Source organism: Temnothorax curvispinosus, unplaced genomic scaffold (genome assembly GCF_003070985.1).
Source record: "Temnothorax curvispinosus isolate PA1 unplaced genomic scaffold, ASM307098v1 QBEX01010053.1, whole genome shotgun sequence".
Lineage (NCBI taxonomy): Eukaryota > Metazoa > Arthropoda > Insecta > Hymenoptera > Formicidae > Temnothorax > Temnothorax curvispinosus.
Window position 1 is genome coordinate 986,854 of NW_020219833.1, and position 16,785 is coordinate 1,003,638.

The following is a 16,785-nucleotide window of genomic DNA, read 5'->3' on the forward strand; positions in this document are numbered from 1 at the left end:
TATATATATATATATATATATATATATACCTATATCAATTATCGTATTTTTAATAAATATTTAATATGCTTTTCATAAGCCGGAAATAGCCAATATCTATAGCGTTGAAACTTATTTAACATTGTCCAAGATTGATAATAACCAAAATAATTGTTTTCTGTATGTACATCGATTAGTAGTTTTATGCAAATATAAACATTATTTCATGCTATAAATCATTTATATGTTGATGTGAATCATAGTATCATCGGATACAAAAGCGATTGATCAATACCGAATATCTTTCGGGAAATATGTAACGAGAGCACAACGGTAATTTTTTATTAATTTTGATCGACAGCGCTGGCGCACTCTCTGGCCGCTGGCCGCGTCGCCATTTATCATAACAATTTCGTTAAATCTGCCACAGCTTTTATTCTCTCCCCATTAAAAACGTTACAATTTTATATCTCAGAACAGAAACGGAAATAACATAGCTAGGTAATATTTCGTTGCGGAATTATTCGTCCTATTCAATAATCACGTTTTATCGATAAAGAGATCTGATATATTTGTATAGCATATTAAATTGCGCCAGTTACTTATAAAAGTAGATATAAAAAAGGAATTATAAAGAATACAATATAAAGAATATGATACAAAGGGATTTTATATCACAGGTATTGAAAGATTATATCTTACTGTATTTTAACAAAATATAAGATCCTTCAATTTTTTAAGTATTTTTAATTAATTCTCTATTTATAATTACAGTTTTTTTACAATTTAAGAAAAGCAACTATAGTAAGCAGGAATAGTAAAACTCGCGTCCAGGTAAAATCACCGGTCACAAGCATGATCGGACATAATGAAACGCATGTAATGTGATTCGATAGATACGGTCAATTATGTTACCTTCGGTTAAATCCGTCGCGGTCCATGTTTGACCAAACATCGTTAGCGGCCTATCGCTCACGTCGGAATACGGCAAGCGTGCAGTACGGACGCTTGCAGTAAGGAACCGTATACAACAACGGGCGGATCTTACAGTGCAGCGACATAATCTCACGACAGATCGGGACTCGTGACCCAGTATACATTCACGATATACCCGGCGTACACGCCGCAATCTTTGGTAATCACCCTCAAGCCATTTCGTACGTCCCTTGTTCTTTCCGCCGTAATAACGTCCACTTGAGAAAATTGCCGCGCATATTCGTCTATGACGGATATAGAAAACTCGGGGGGTTTCGTTCCGTGTCTTGTTTGCAGACACGGATATTATAATGACGCCACCTCGGCGCCGCTAATTTTCGAGCCGTAAAGTACGCCTCGCGAAAAGCACGCTACAGACGCCTCTGTACGCCCCGATATCGTATTTCCCCATCTGACGGAGTAGAGGTGCAGACGGGAATGACATCAGGCGCAAATGCATCGGCGAAAGCGAGATCACGTCTGCAAGATATCGTTACAAGTAAATCGATAGCGACGAAACGCGTTAGCGGATCTTAAACATGCTAATGGCAAACTAAACGCGGTTCACCACGTGTGCCCACGGATCGTCGGAAAATCTGATTGACGTGCATGCGTTGCACCTGCTTTGCGGTGACGCATGGGCTCGATGTTGCCGATGCGGAGCGAAACGTCTATATGCGTTAATCTACACGTGACCACGCACACGTGACGCTAGTTCGACGGGGATTTTCCGCGGTTTACAGTTCATGGGGCTTCAGAACGAGAAAATTCGCGGTATTTCCCCTCGGGGATGAGGATAATAAAATTAATAAACAGTTCATGCTGCGATCGAATAGCGGAGTAACACAATACACAATGAGTGTATTAACATAACACACAACGTGATATTAAAATATTATGTATCAGCTTACAGAGAAAGTCGATATGTAACGCGATATTATGCGATAACAGGAATATGGTATTTTGTATTTATGTCATTGTTGTCATATCAAGTCGTACGAAACGTTCAACTTCTATTAGTGGCGTAAGTTTAAACCGCTAAAAGCGAGATGCATCTGTCGCACAAGCCACGTAGAAAAGCACTATCTGCGCACGATACCAAAGAACACGCATTTATCCTCGATATACACGGTGTATACCGTTGGGCGTCCCGCTATTATCATACGGCAGTTATGAATAGGAGAATGAGAGTGTAAATGGGAATGCAATGCGGTGCACCGCGTTAGCCCAGTAATTCCGGAGTGTACGTACAGCGTAGGCACCATCGTCGTCTCGTAGTTCGTTTCCATCTCTTTTCCCTATTCGTCGAATGTTATAAAGTCCTTCATATGAACCGTGTCTTCCACGGGATTATTAAACGCACGGCAGAGCATGGATCGTGGAAATACGCACTACGCGACGGATATTATCAGTTGTAATACCGACGACGTACTCTCGGATGGAGCTGCAAGTACGTGAAATACATATGTAAAATACGATTTCCCATATTTCAAACGCGAGCACGGTAATTCTGGCGGTGAACAGAGGAGCGATGAAGTTACATTAATCCGTAACCACTAGTCTAGATGAAACCCGGGGGCCTGGGGTGTAATGTGGTTACCATGGTGAGCTAAAATTCAGCACGATAAATAAACAATGGCGTTACATCGTATTCGTGAATCGCGAAAGGATCCATGTATTTTCGAGATCTACGCGGCAAGCATAAGCTTCTTTTTTTTATTCACGTTTATTCGGGTTTCGACGAAGCGTTCGTTGACGTAAATCAATGACGGAAGAACCATGGGCGCGCTTGTTCGTTGTTCGAGAATTCAAGGATTCGGTTTCATAGTGGAAGGCGCCCCCGTGCAAGCAGCCACGTGATGAATGCAACGGCTATCGTTAAATCCGCCACGGATATCTAATGATAAAGGCTACGTCTAATGAGAGCGCGCACCGCGCGCGCGCCGGTGAATTCATTACCCGAGTAGTGAAGATCGAAGAAAACTGTATTGTTCAGTTTCCTTTCGGCGCATCTATTAATCCCGGCGACGGCGAACTTTCAGTAATTGAAACGACGAGTTAACTCGGACAGCTCCGTCGATCTTTCACGCTACCGCTCGTTTTGCGCTTACGTTTTCTCCGCTACAATCGTATACGTGCAAAATAATAAAAACCGAGGATATGAAGTGTATTGCGCATCGACGTACCCTCTCTTTCTTTTTATGCGATAGTTGTGCATCCGACGTTGTGTCGGACCATAATGGCACATGGCACCTACGACGTCTACGACCGGTGCGGTGGGTGCATTCGCGGGAGAATTCGCATCACATCTCCATGTACGTACATACTCTACGCCGCATTCCTGCAGCGACGCCGACCCCACGTTCTTTAATACTCTTTTCGTGTCCCTTGGAATCGCCTCCCCCATCGTCGTCCGACCATTCTCCACCTCCTGAATGTGTTCCTACGGTCGTGTACTTTCCGACCCATGGAGATCGCGTCGGGTGAGCACAATAGGCCCTCCCGTCGACCGACCCTTCGTGGCTCACCCTTGAAGAACCCACGATGCCGTCGACGAACCGTATACAGGCATACGTGCCGACACGCTGACGACACGTCTTGTCGGTACATCCGCCGATTAACAGGCGGACGAGGCGGCAATCCTGGTTCAACAATGTTCGACGGGTCTCGGTCGCTCGATATCTGCAAGGCTTTACAAGGGTAGACCAAAGAGAGAAGTAAGCTTCTTTCAAATTCCTTCGTTTTATTTCAGGACTACTGTGCACCGTAGCACATGTGAACATTCTACATTTACGCCGACGAAAATATTATTTCCATGTAAAATTGGTAGCGTTGCAAAATATATGTTTCTTTTGACAGTTGCCGTAGAAGATAAGTACGAAAATAACTTTATGAAGCGCAAAACGCGTTTGATTATTTAATGTTATTTAACACCTCTGGTTATTGTCAGATATTAAATCGATTTTGAAAGTCTAGGTTTGGTGGTAAAAAAAGATACGAAAGAAAGAGAGACAGAGAGAGAGAGAGAGAGAGAGTACGGAGGAAACTGGCATCTCAAATTGCCAGTCGATCTAAATTCGTGAAAATTCAGATCGGCGATGTCAGACACATTTTGGAGCACCTTCCCCTCGAGTGCAATCCACCGCAAACACGTCTCAAGGAAGGCAAAGATACACGACGTGCTTGACATAGATTGAATCGACAATGGTTTTGTAGACGCTTGTCTTTTTAGATGTACAGTGATGTGATTGCGGTGGCATACGAGGTGAGGAATTGCAAACATGCAGCCTCAGACATACTTCAATCTCACAGCTCTTAATCGAGAACATGTATCCAGGTAGCAGAGTGACGTCAAATGACGTATTAATAACGTCTTAATGACATCTCTAACGTCAATAAAACGTCATTAAGACGTCTTTACACGTCATCTTGCTACCTGGGTAGATGTAGAGAATATGTCTCTAGAAGATTTGTAACATAAAATTAATAACGCATAACTGTAAAAATTATATTAATTAATAAAGTAATCAAAATACATAATTCAGACTTTTTGTACTCTTTATACATTGATATCGGTTATCATTAATATCTTACACATTGTGCAAAAGATATAAAAGCACTGTTGCAATTAACGGTCGAACAATAGAAGCCGTTGGGGAGTTTAATAATTAAATACGCATTAAGAACTAGCCATTGAGAAGTCTGATTGTATAAAGTAGCTTTTGAAATCTCTTCTTTAAGAGGCGAATCGAAAACATGAGGTTCAACGTTGTATGTGTGCGTTGTTCGCTTTGTCTGGTTGATGTGAAAATAAGGGACGATAAATCGCTGCTCTTTCGGACGTGAAAGGAAAGCGTAAGAGGTGCTCGTCGTGCTCGCGCTGACGGAAACGCCGAGTGAGGCGCCGAGCACGACGATTAATTCAGCTTCGTTGGCTCAGAAAAGTGGTCTCGTTCGCGCGAAACTGGCGAAGATCGCGATCAATTGGGCACTTTACGTCACTTATTATTGGCGGGGATACAGCGTGGAACGCGCCATTATATAGCTCCATAATAATACTTTCAATGCGCTTTGCTGGCCCTATCATATTTTATAAGGGCAGCCCGATCGTTTCTCACCTACACGGTCGATAAATTATCGTCCTGTAGGAATCGTAGTTACATTTATCAATTTTTCAATGACGCGGGACGTACGCGAATGTTCAAAGATCTTTAATCAGTCGTCCGAATAACGAACGAAACGTAGTGCAGTAGAAAACGAGATCTTGCACATTAAAGTCCGTAACATAACAAATTATATCATGATTTCGCTAAAGTTGATAAAGTACAATTTTGCCTCTATGCGTTATTTATCTAACTTTTTCGCGCGAACCGCGTGATCATAGCTAATTAAGTAATTTATGGGCGCCTGGAGACCGTCCTGGAACGCCCTACATTTGCAGGGCATCGCTTTAATTTAAATAGATTAATTTCTATCTCTGCGTCCATGGTGCATAAATTTCAGCGGTATTTTCTATTAATGGCTCATTTGGCGGGTTTATATCGTGCGCGCATCGAACAATGTGTTTTATCGTCGTTCTGATATAAACCGCATGCAAATACTTATACGTACCGATGTACCAACTGCGGCTAGCCAACAGCTGCAGCCTAGCGTGTTTCAGGATTTCCCCCTCGATTGTGTTTACCTCGCGCGTCTATCTCGTGCGCGTAGCGTAATATGAGCGAGAACAATTGGCGCGAATGACGAATGAATAACTTGTACAGCGATTCGAATATTCATCTTTTTACATGGAAAATGTCCATTACAATAATTAGAACAAAAACTGATTTGCATTTCAATATTCATGTGCGTTTTTCTGCATACACACACACACACACACACCGTATATACTTTCTTATCACGTTATATTATTTATTCTTGTTTTCTCTCACGGACTATCGCGCAGCATGAATGACCGAGAAATCCAATCATCCGTGACAGCTATTGTAAATTACTTCCTGAAAATGGACCTGAAGCACATGAACGCGCCTTGTGCCCACGTGTCAATCATCTTGCGATCCTTTCAAAGCTCCTTATTCCCCCTTCTACGTATTCTTCAAGGTGAGTAATCGCACCGCGCACGTTCGATCCTTCCTCGGACACGTTCCGCTTTTTCCGTTCTGCAATCGTGCCCGGGTAAAGTGAGCAGATAGGCAGGTATTCATACTGCCATGCCGTGCTGGCGAACCTATAGCTGCGCGCTGGGGTACGCGAGCAAAACCGCATGACCTTATCTGGACAATAACGCTTCGCGTACATCGCGTCGCGGGCCACCGGTTTTCCTTCTTCCCTCCCCCTCCCCCTCCCCGCCCCCGCGCCACAGCGAAACTTTCGCGGTTGCGAATGCAATATAAGCTGTATCCGCCGTGCGATTCCGCCCGGTCACGAAGACGCATACATCCTCACCGGGCGGGGATGGCACACACAGGCATGCACATATCACGTCCATGCGATATCCTCAATCGCATGCCGCGCCGTTGGCTATGCACTTGCCATTGTTGGTGGCGGCCCGTGCGAGCATCGAACCGCGATAGAACGGCCTCTTTTCCACCTTGGTGGCGTCGCGGGATATTAAGGTCAACGCGAGCGATCGGGCGATGGAGGCGATGGACCGATTTTCCGCATAATTTCACGCATGATAATACCGCGGCATGCGGCTACGATTGTCTGGCGTGCTTGCGAATTTTCGAGCGTATCTCCATCTTTTCCTGGTTCTTCCAATAGGTCCGTTAACGAGTTTCTTGATCATTATACAAAGCCAGGTTGCTGTTCGACGAATATAATATTGAACGACCCCCGATCGCGATGAAAAAAAAAATCTATACCTTTCAGATGCACCGTTCGAGAAAAATTCTCCGCGACGGCCAACTCGCGGCAAAATCATTAAGGCTTCGCTATGATGTTCGAGGGACTCTCTGTCTATTTAAAGATATATATCGCTTATGTCAAAATAGAGGGATGAAGCTGAATTTTACAGAGATTGTGCACGTCCCATGTATAAATATCAAAATATGTATCTCTGCTCTTTTACAATAAAAATGAATGAAATTTTTATGGTACACTTCTATGACATCGAGAATTGCAATTACGGTTTTTTAAGTTTTTCTGTTAATATCTTTTTTTTCAATTTTTTAATGATTTATTTAAACAATATCAAGTACAAAAATGGGACAAAATTGCGATTTTTACGCTTTTTCTGTCCCAATGATAACATATTGTTTATGAAGAATTTCTGAGACTAGCTTTACACTGTTTAATCGAGAAAACAAAATTATACTACATATAGCTATATGTAAAACATCCTTAAATAAAAAGTGAAAAAAAAAACACGTATATATTTTTATGTTTTCGAATAATTTCAGTTAACTGCAGCACAAAAATTTAACGAAATGTTTTTCACCTCTGAACAGGTTAAATTTCAAATTAATCAAACATACAGAAATATATTCAACCATTAATTTGAAATTTAATTATGTATTTGAACACAAACCCAGTTATTACTAATACCACACCGCCGGATTATCTGAAAACACAGTCCGGAAATATAAAATACCTATTATTTCAATGTTCATATTACAATTCCAAGTTAATTGAATTATCGATACGAGGGCAAGCGTGAAATAATTGATGAGAATGAATGGGATAACACACGAGAAGAATATCATGTATCGGCATTAAAAATACATCATATCGTCTTCGTGCGACCTAATTTTTCGGTTATATGTTATATCCGCGCAGGATGAAAGAGAAACCGCGGAGTATGCGATATTTCGAGAAGCGAATGAGCCGCGTAGAGTTATGGCAGCTCCCACGACCGCGGCGAGAAAAGATCTTCCCCGAAGTATAGCGACCGTGACAAGTGGCGCGACACACGAAACTCCGTCTCGCGCTGGTGTCGATACAATATGGTTACATCTCCGTCGTGTCCCCGCGACGCGACGGCCGTACATCCCTTTAAATCCACTTTTTACGGCGCCGAGGGACGGCGCGTGAGATCCGTCAAGATGACGGACATTCTTTAAATTCGCCGAGGAAGCTGCGGGGCCGGGCACGGACGACTCCCCGAGGATACCGAATGTACCTCCGAACGAAATGAAATTCTGGTCGGCGCGCTCTCTTCTCCGTCCCGACTCTCTCCTCGCTCGCACTCCCCGCTTTCTCGTCCCGACCGTAAATCGACCGGGATGTAGACGATGGGGGGCAATAGGTAGCCATACCTATATGCCGAAGTAAATGGAGAAAGCGATCGCTCCGTGTGCGAGCTGCCGCCGAGCCGCCACCCGCTACCGAGCGGGACGATCGAGGGACGTAATTGGCATCGTGCAGGCCGGGAGTGGTCGATTCAAGATCCCAATACCGCGCCCTTCGCCCTTAATTGCGCGACGCCGAAATCGGGCGCGCGCGCCAGGAATAATTGAAATCACACGGGAGCCGGCCATTCTCGCTGTTTAACCATGTTTACGCGACATCGGGTGCCGTTTTGACGCAGGCGAAGCATATAGATTTCCCTAATTTTAATGGAAAGTCAATTAGTATTGGCATTGATATGCATGTGACCTTACGCCCGCGGCGAATTGCTGCGAACGGTGCGTGCGCTCGTTCGCGATTCAGCATTTTCTATTCTGTCCCTCTTTCCTTCCTACCCTCACCCCCCTCTCTCTCTCTCTCTCTCTCTCTCTCTGTGAATTTGGATCATTAAACAATCTTAAGTTATATATTTAAAAATTTTCTACCACCCCTGCCTCGGTTATATGTAGGCACATTATCTGTGTTAGGTATCAACGAAGTATTCAGTAACGAAGCACGAAGTAATCATTACAGTGGAAATTTCATGAAAATTAGATGTCGAAGAGATACGTCGCGCAACGGGTGCGTCAGCGCGTTGCTAAACGTGAGATATTAAATACACAATAATGAATTGAGAGTTACTTTGCGAGATAATCCGTATGTCATTTCAACTAATCTCGATTCCCGTGATTACTGGACCGTGGAGTCGATACGATAGCGCTATTTCAAATTAATTGCATTTGCCGCGCGTGTTATATAATTACTATATACATATTATTAAATCACGATCGGTATAATCGTCGTTATTGCCACCGACATATTTAATCGTGTGTCGACTAATCCGCAATCCTTTTTTCCATGTCGAAGATTTGTACGTGCATTCGCGTCCGAATAACGACGTAATACGCGTGATCGAAATTCAGCTATATTTTATATGCGGTATGCCCGAACGCAAATTGCTTCATCAAAATTTAAATCCTAAACAATACGAGATAAAGAGACAAATAAATAAGACCGCGACATTTTCCGATACCTCGTTAAGATATAGAAAGCATACGTGGCTTGATCCGAAAATTTGTACAAAGCATAAACCTTGACTGTCAGAGATAACGCTCTACATTTCGTAGCGACCTCGATATCCGATATGCGAAGCATATAGATAATAGGAGTACACGTATCGAAATGAAAAAGGGGCAGCGGTGCGCGCGTTAATTAATTGCCTCGGCTAAATGGCAGCATCTCGTCCGGCGCGTTTACCTGTATGCGTCAACAGATAAACCGGAAGCACCCGGCAATCGAGTCAATCACCGAGAGTAAAACCACGCGCGGGATTTATTCGTCCCCTTCGCTTCTGGCCGCGCGCCCGCGTAAAGTTAACCGCGGGCGCGCGTTCGCAAAACCTCTGATAAATTGAATTTCAATTGCGAAAAGCGTATATGCGTGTCCCCCGAAATGTAAATCTGGGGGACCGTGAGAAGCTTACCGCGGGACGGATAAGCGGTGCGAGCGTTCGGTGGTGCGCGCTTTCATGTGTATCTCGTCGCCTCCTAGATTACGCGTATAGAGTTCATCAGAGCGGAGATCAAAGCGCGGTCGCGGCGAGCTTTTATTTATGACGCATATTAAATTGCTTTTTGACAATTGTCAGCGTGCAACGCAACGTCACGTATATAAATAGATATTCTTCCCGTTGCGTATTTCACGGCAGGAGGAGAATACGAATTTCGAAACTGGAAATTTTTAAACTTCGTCACACCGTGCACCGTGCATCCTGAACTCTCTTCCACGCGCGCGGTATTTCGAGGGAACGCTCACGTCGTCGTCAACAGCATGAGCCGCGCGCCACGACAAACTCGTTACGGTATTAAGTACCCTCGGGAAATCTTTCTTTCGTGCCGCGTGCTTAACGAACGTTCTTAATGGAATTACCACATTTGTGCCCGCGCGGCGCAAGAATTTGCGGTTCGTTGTAAGTGGCAGGCCGGCAATTGAATTTCAAGTCGCCGAACCGGGGTCAGTTTATCGCGTCTGCTTACCTACGTGTCGAACTGGGATAATTTCTCCTGGACTACGTGGACGGTGGTGCGATCGTGTCTCTCAGCGGTCGGCATCCTGAAATCGGACGTGAATAGATCATTTATCACTGGCATACGTTCTCTCGCGTCGGTTATAGTAATAGCTATAGCAGTCCTCGCAAGGAACCGCGCGTGTCACGATCGGACAGTCGATACGCATTTTACGGCGTGTCATTTTAATTTCCGCATATGCGTATTATCTATGTATATAGTCCTCGTGTGTTTTAAACGAGATTAAAAGCTCGCGCTTTTTGGCGTTATCTAAAATTCCCGGGATACCCGTTCGTTTCCTTTGAGATCACCTCGTTAATACATAAGAGCGATGTAACATCGTCACCGCAAATGCCACTAAGGATCGTTTCCCATACATTACAACCGACGTCTCATTCGCTTCTGTAGTTGAATCTCATCGCGTGAAAATTGGAAAAGTTCAAAGCACTCGTCGCCGCCACTGGCGCGATGTTAAAGAGAACGAAAGAGAGGCTGGGGGGCGGGCAAAAGGGAAACTGCGGCGCGCCGAGGTCGAGAATAGAGAAAAAGTGAGAGAGAGAGAGAGCGAGAGAGAAAAAGCAAGAGAGAGAGAGAGAGAGAGAGAAAGGAATAGAACAGGGAAAAAGCGCGGATGAGAGAAGCCGCGGGAGATATTGTTTCCGCGGCGCAGAGCGATTGCGTTCGATTTTACGGGACGCGGCAACTCGCGCGGAACGAATCTATTGTGCGGAGAGGAGTTAAATCGTGTACCGCCGCGGATTTAATATGCGCGAATGCTGCGACCGCTCGTGTTGCACGTTGCGCCGCATACCGGCTGCCCGATACCGGGCGTGCCGGTCAATTTTAATCGGCCGCCGCGCCGCGCGCCGTGCCGGCCGTAACCCCCTGAAGCGAAAACGGGAGTCGCCCGAAGTTCCGCGTTTACATTAAAGCCAAACCGGATGTTATCCACCGGCCAAGACGCGCCCTCACCGGCTCACTTTTAACTCGTAAATGTTTGCGCTACCGCGAACCGCCCCAAGATAAAGAAGCTACTTTGTTCCCTTTTACGCAGAAATTATACGAGATATCGTTATACTACACTTCACGCAGCTTTTTCCGTGAACCTGTATAATATACAAATTCATATTTAAAATGTGCAGATGTTTTACAAGCTGTTGAAAAAAAAGATGCAATTTCTTGCACCGGTTCTCCGCGCATTACTTCGCGATAAATTTTTTATACATTAATTAAATCCGTTTTTTATTGTACCTACTGACATCGTAATACGTGCACATTATGGGGGTAGAGGGATTGAATCTGACATCTGAAACTTGTTAACTTGACACAAAGATCCAATGATATTTTCTGGCGCCAGCCCGCTTAAATAATCACAAAACATTCACTTAGCGTCCATTCGAAATGATGTGAGATTCATTCATAATTTGGTTTTAACATTTTTTTTTTATTAAGCGGTATCCATAATTAATGTAGAGAATCTAAGCCAATTTTTAGTACTTTTTGAATTAAAAAAAAAAACCTAAATTTGAAAAAGTTATAGCTTGCTAAAGTTTCTTTGATGACGGCAACTTCAAAGGGTATGACGTCATTTCTTATATAAGATATGACGTCACAGCACATTTTCGTGTACTATATTTTCTTCAATTTTGAAGATATTGCAAAAATTCAAAAAGTTTACAAAGAAAGTATGCCATGATCCATCAGACCGTTTAATAAAAAAAATTTATGTTAAAACCAAATTTATGCTCTGCGTTATATGTACAACGCAACAAAGTTTGCGCGACTCAAATCGAAGCTGCATCCCATTTTCTGAAAATCAGAATAAAAATATCGGGGCAAGGAAAAGACAAGAGGTAGATAAATCTATTTCTGCTCGCTTGCTCACAAAGTTGCCTCTTGTAAGGAATCGCGGGTAATTGTCAGTAACTAATTATTCGTGGATGTCCGGCTTCAGTCAGTCCGTTGGGAGATACGAAAGGTTCCGCCGTGTGGAAGCCTTACTCCTCTTCCGTCGTCAGTCCCCCTCGCGCTGGTTGGCGTGGGCTTCGGCGTCGCGGTGATGGTATTTATTCGAGACCTGTCGGCGCCTTTTTACGTTGGGCCACAATTAACGTCGACAACCACCGTTACCGTCAATATATTTATCAATTAACTTGCGAATATGATGGACGCGACGCGTCAGACTGGTCGCGGTTTGCGCGCGCGGAATATAGGCGAGTCGCGCGAAATCGATAGGAACGAGCGTGGTTTTCCGAGTCGGGGCCATGCACCCTGGGTGGGTTATACGTGCCTCCTCCAAGTTCGATGAAAAATTTATGAAGAGTCGGATTTACGAGAAGGCGGCGCCGGGCGAGCCCGCGCGCGCTTGACGCGTGACGATGGGAACGATGACGGTGGCGCGCGAGAGTGCAGGCTGAGAAGAGAAAAACGTCGGCGTACGAGGAACACAAAATTCTCCTCGTGCCGTCGTTGGCACGAGGAGAGACGATGGAATTTTTATAACGACACGTTTTGCGCCCGGGATTATTTTAGGGACGTTTCCCCCGCAGGAATTGAGCGCGGATGAGGCGCGCGCACGCGCTTCTGCGAGAGTACTCGCGAGAACTACTGCCGGAAATGAATTCGCGCGTCGACATCACATACTTACTTTCGGCATTCTTTTTTCATGCTACACGGTGGCTCGCTAATGTGGAAAACATGTCGTGGAAACTTGCGTGTATGGAAGTGTATTACTTTCGGTTACTTATCGACGAGACGATCGAGGAGATGCGTGACGTGCTTACAAAGCCGCGATGAAGGATTTTTCATGCACCCGATAATTGCATTTCCATCTTTTTCAGTGTTGTCGAAACGTGTTGCAAACGCGAAAGCGTAAACACGAAGCTTCGAGAGATAATCGATAAAACGCGAATTCGATTATCTTCCAATTGGTGAAAAACGAAACGCCATATAGAGAGTCAGTTGTTGGAAAAATGTCAAACTGATCGGATTGAATGAGTATTTCAATTGTAATTTACAATTTTGATTCAAAATAGTGCGCGCGCGAACAACCGCGAAACTACAAGGGATAAAATGGTAAATTCGGTCTATTTTTTTTCTATGAAATACGATACAGGTCAATTGAAAAAAACATGTCGAATTGATCGGAATGAATGTCTATTTAAACCGTAAATGTATTTTTTATCAAGATAGGATTTAATTTTTGTATTTTATACGTATAAGGAATCTTCAAATAGCGATAAGCATATTGATGTAATGTAATTGTTAATATAACAATGGATAATCGTTTGGTCAAAACGTATCGACACGTGACATTGATTTAAAGATCATATCTTTTATAGTCAGTGCGATATAAAACCTGGCGCTCGTAAATTCATAATGCACGGCTATTCGAAATAACTCAGTTGCATGAATAATGTAACGTCCGATAAATTCTTCCTAGCGTATCCCGTATAAGACATTAAGGTGTTAACATGACAGACCGATACGGTTTTACGATACGGCGGAAAAACAATACACGCGCGTTTGATCGATTCGTCATTCTGGATTATAAAAGCACCAGTTGCGAGAACTGCTCGAGCATCGATTCTTTTTTGGTCCCGCCGCGCCGCGCCGCGCCGCACCGCGCGATCTCGTTTTAGCGCTGTACATACAGTACTGTACACGCTCTGGTATACACCTTGAGGATTTCGGGATTATCCCAAATCCTTTGTTGCCCTGGAAGCAAAAGGATTTCTCGAGGACCGGGCCGTCGACCTAGGCACCCTTCAAAGGTTGCAATGAGGTCTCTGCAATCTCTCTCGGAGCACCTTAGCCTCTTTCGACCCCTCCAATAACACTGAAATAACGTCCTTCACGTACCGAGTGTCCGAAAATTTGTGGACCAATTCGACGGTCAAGATAGAATCGATATGAAAGACATGGGACAGGTATGACGCGCCGTTCAAGATTGATTGCAACGTCCGCTGGTCGGAATTAAGTTTCGTTCGGGGTATTGAGATTCGGAGGAAATCTCTCATCGAAGAACGAATCAACCTCAGTGGGGACGCCGGATAAGAACCTGAGTTACATTAAATACCGGAACACTTAATGGTGTGCGGAGATAGAATCTTCGCTATGAATGAGCCTTGTGAAGCGACGCGACTTCCGCTGCGCGACGATTCTTCCGCCACATTTATCCCATCGTCGTGATATATATATATATATAACGAGACAGCCGTGTCTCTCCGCTATTGGCCACCATTATCTCCTAATCACGCGGCCTACAGATACGACCATTAAAAGGTATTACGATCGTAACGTGTACGTGTAACGTTCATTGCGACGCGGGCGCGATCGAGGGCCTCGATACCACAGCTGAGTTCTCGTCTTGTCATTTGATACGCCTTATCGCCGCCCCGGGCTAACAATTATAGGACAAAGGGCTCGAGAGAGAGATCTGTGCGGTTCGACGCGATCTCCAGTTCGGGGGGAGGTTAACCGGAGCGCGTTTCGTCATTGTTTCACGGTGAGGATGGACTCTCATTGTTCTCGCGCGAACTCTCGACCGGGGTTATGCGCTTTCGGGGGGCGAAGGTAAACGCTTCCAGGGACCTCCGGGTCCCGCGTAACCCGGGGAACTTGGATGTGGGTGTCTCTGATGGTCGAATGGACGAGGTGTCTACCTCAAACCTCCGTGTCCCGTTGCGTACCTCATTTGTAGCCGCCCTCGTACGTACACATATAGGTCAGTACTCTCGAGATACGAAATAGCGCCGGCGGCGAAGCGTGGTACTGAATTATTGAATCACTATAGCCCGGCCCATATCATCGTGGCGCAGTAACAAGATTGTACATCCGCCATTACGCTTCCCGTCCGGATAAATAGCGGTGGACCTGGCCATCTGGAATCACCCTGGGTGAGCGGACCACTCCTGGATATCAGATCGAGAACCCCGATTGCGCGAAACGTTCGCTTTGATTGCGATGATCTATGAAAGCCGTTGCGTTAGATCACGATTGTAACAACCCGGAGGTTTCGCATTTCCCGTCGTAGTTGTCAGTGCCCGCGACAGATGGATGCTGACAGCTACTGATGACCACTAATGGCCATAGTAATTTTACACCGTATTAAAACGCGATTTCCCAAGTATCTGGCGATTAAGAAAATGGACAAGAAAATAAATAGCGGAAAATGGGTGTGGGTAACGAGTTTATTCTGGAGATTAAAAATTAACATTTATGAAGAACGTTCTTAAACAGATCTAGGAACGGGATAAGGATGGCTGTGAGGAATCGATGACGGTACATATCGCGTGCAATCGCGATGCCGTGAGTTGCTGCATTAGAGTGGAATTTAAAGAAAATATCGCAGTGTTTGCGCTGCTGATTTTAAGGAAGCATCGTCGTCGCCTGTCGATATCTACGTTTCGTAAACCAACATCATTCGCCTAGATTCAACAACGAGTACAACAATCGCAATGTGTTTTTTTTTCTTTACGTATATAATCAGGACTCGTTTAAAATTTTCTTAAATGTATAGTTTAAGTAAATTAAGACACAAAAATCTAATTTAGATAATTTACATAAAAGCTATTAACGATAAAGATCGCGTATCTTTTAAAATAATAAATTTAGTTAGTCCAACGTTAATTAAACGTATCGTTTTCTCTTTCTAATTGACTTTATTAATACGAGATAGCATCGTTATTAATAGTAATTTGCAAGTACCAGTTGAGTTTGCTGTGCTATGCCGGGGGCAATGATCGATGCACCTCAATGAAAACGTAATTATCAGATTGCTGGTAAACTGGCTTGGCATACAGTTACATTAGAGAGATTAGAATAGCAACGAGAAAATGTTACTTGCAAATTTGGATGTATTTCTGCGTTTGCACATGACTAATGTAATTATTAAATAGATATAGAGACAAAATAGTCAGAGATCGTTGATATCATTGATTAATTTAATACATCGTAAGAACATGTGACAAAGGATTATATTGTTGTGTGATGTTAAATTATTGCTTTTCAGTATTCATAATTCAACATTGGTTTCATATTAATTTCGAAAAACAAAGAAAGAAATACGATGTTTCCAAACATAAACAATTTTGTGGCTTAATTTCCTGTAGCTCACTGCACTGGCATTAATTTGATGGAATTGGGACGTAGAAGATTATTTGTATATTACGCATCGACTGCGGTTACATAATAGAGAAACACATGACTGTTAAAACGGTACGTTCGCATGCATTGTTAAAGCTGGAATGTTTATTTATTTATTATTGTAATTAATAACATATGTACCAAGCTTTATATTCGAAATCACGCCATAAAAGATCTAATCTTTTTTACATCGTGCTACGATTAATCATGCATTTCTGTAGATTTTAATATTTTTATTTGTTAGAGGTAATGCGCAACGAATTGGCATATAAACCGATAATATACAAATCTG

General features: G+C 43.8%; 1 protein-coding gene across 3 annotated transcripts in view; it reads right to left on the reverse strand.

Moving 5' to 3' along the window:
* LOC112459681 overlaps nt 1–16,785 on the reverse strand; it is a 92,905-nt gene that overhangs the window by 40,918 nt on the left and 35,202 nt on the right. For 2 of the 3 annotated variants that reach the window (XM_025023924.1, XM_025023926.1), the window contains one exon: nt 10,317–10,392. The exons of the other annotated variant lie outside the window; for it this stretch is intronic. The gene's annotated coding sequence lies outside the window, so the exon portion shown is untranslated. The remainder of the gene's footprint in view (nt 1–10,316; nt 10,393–16,785) is intronic. 3 annotated transcript variants of the gene reach the window in all.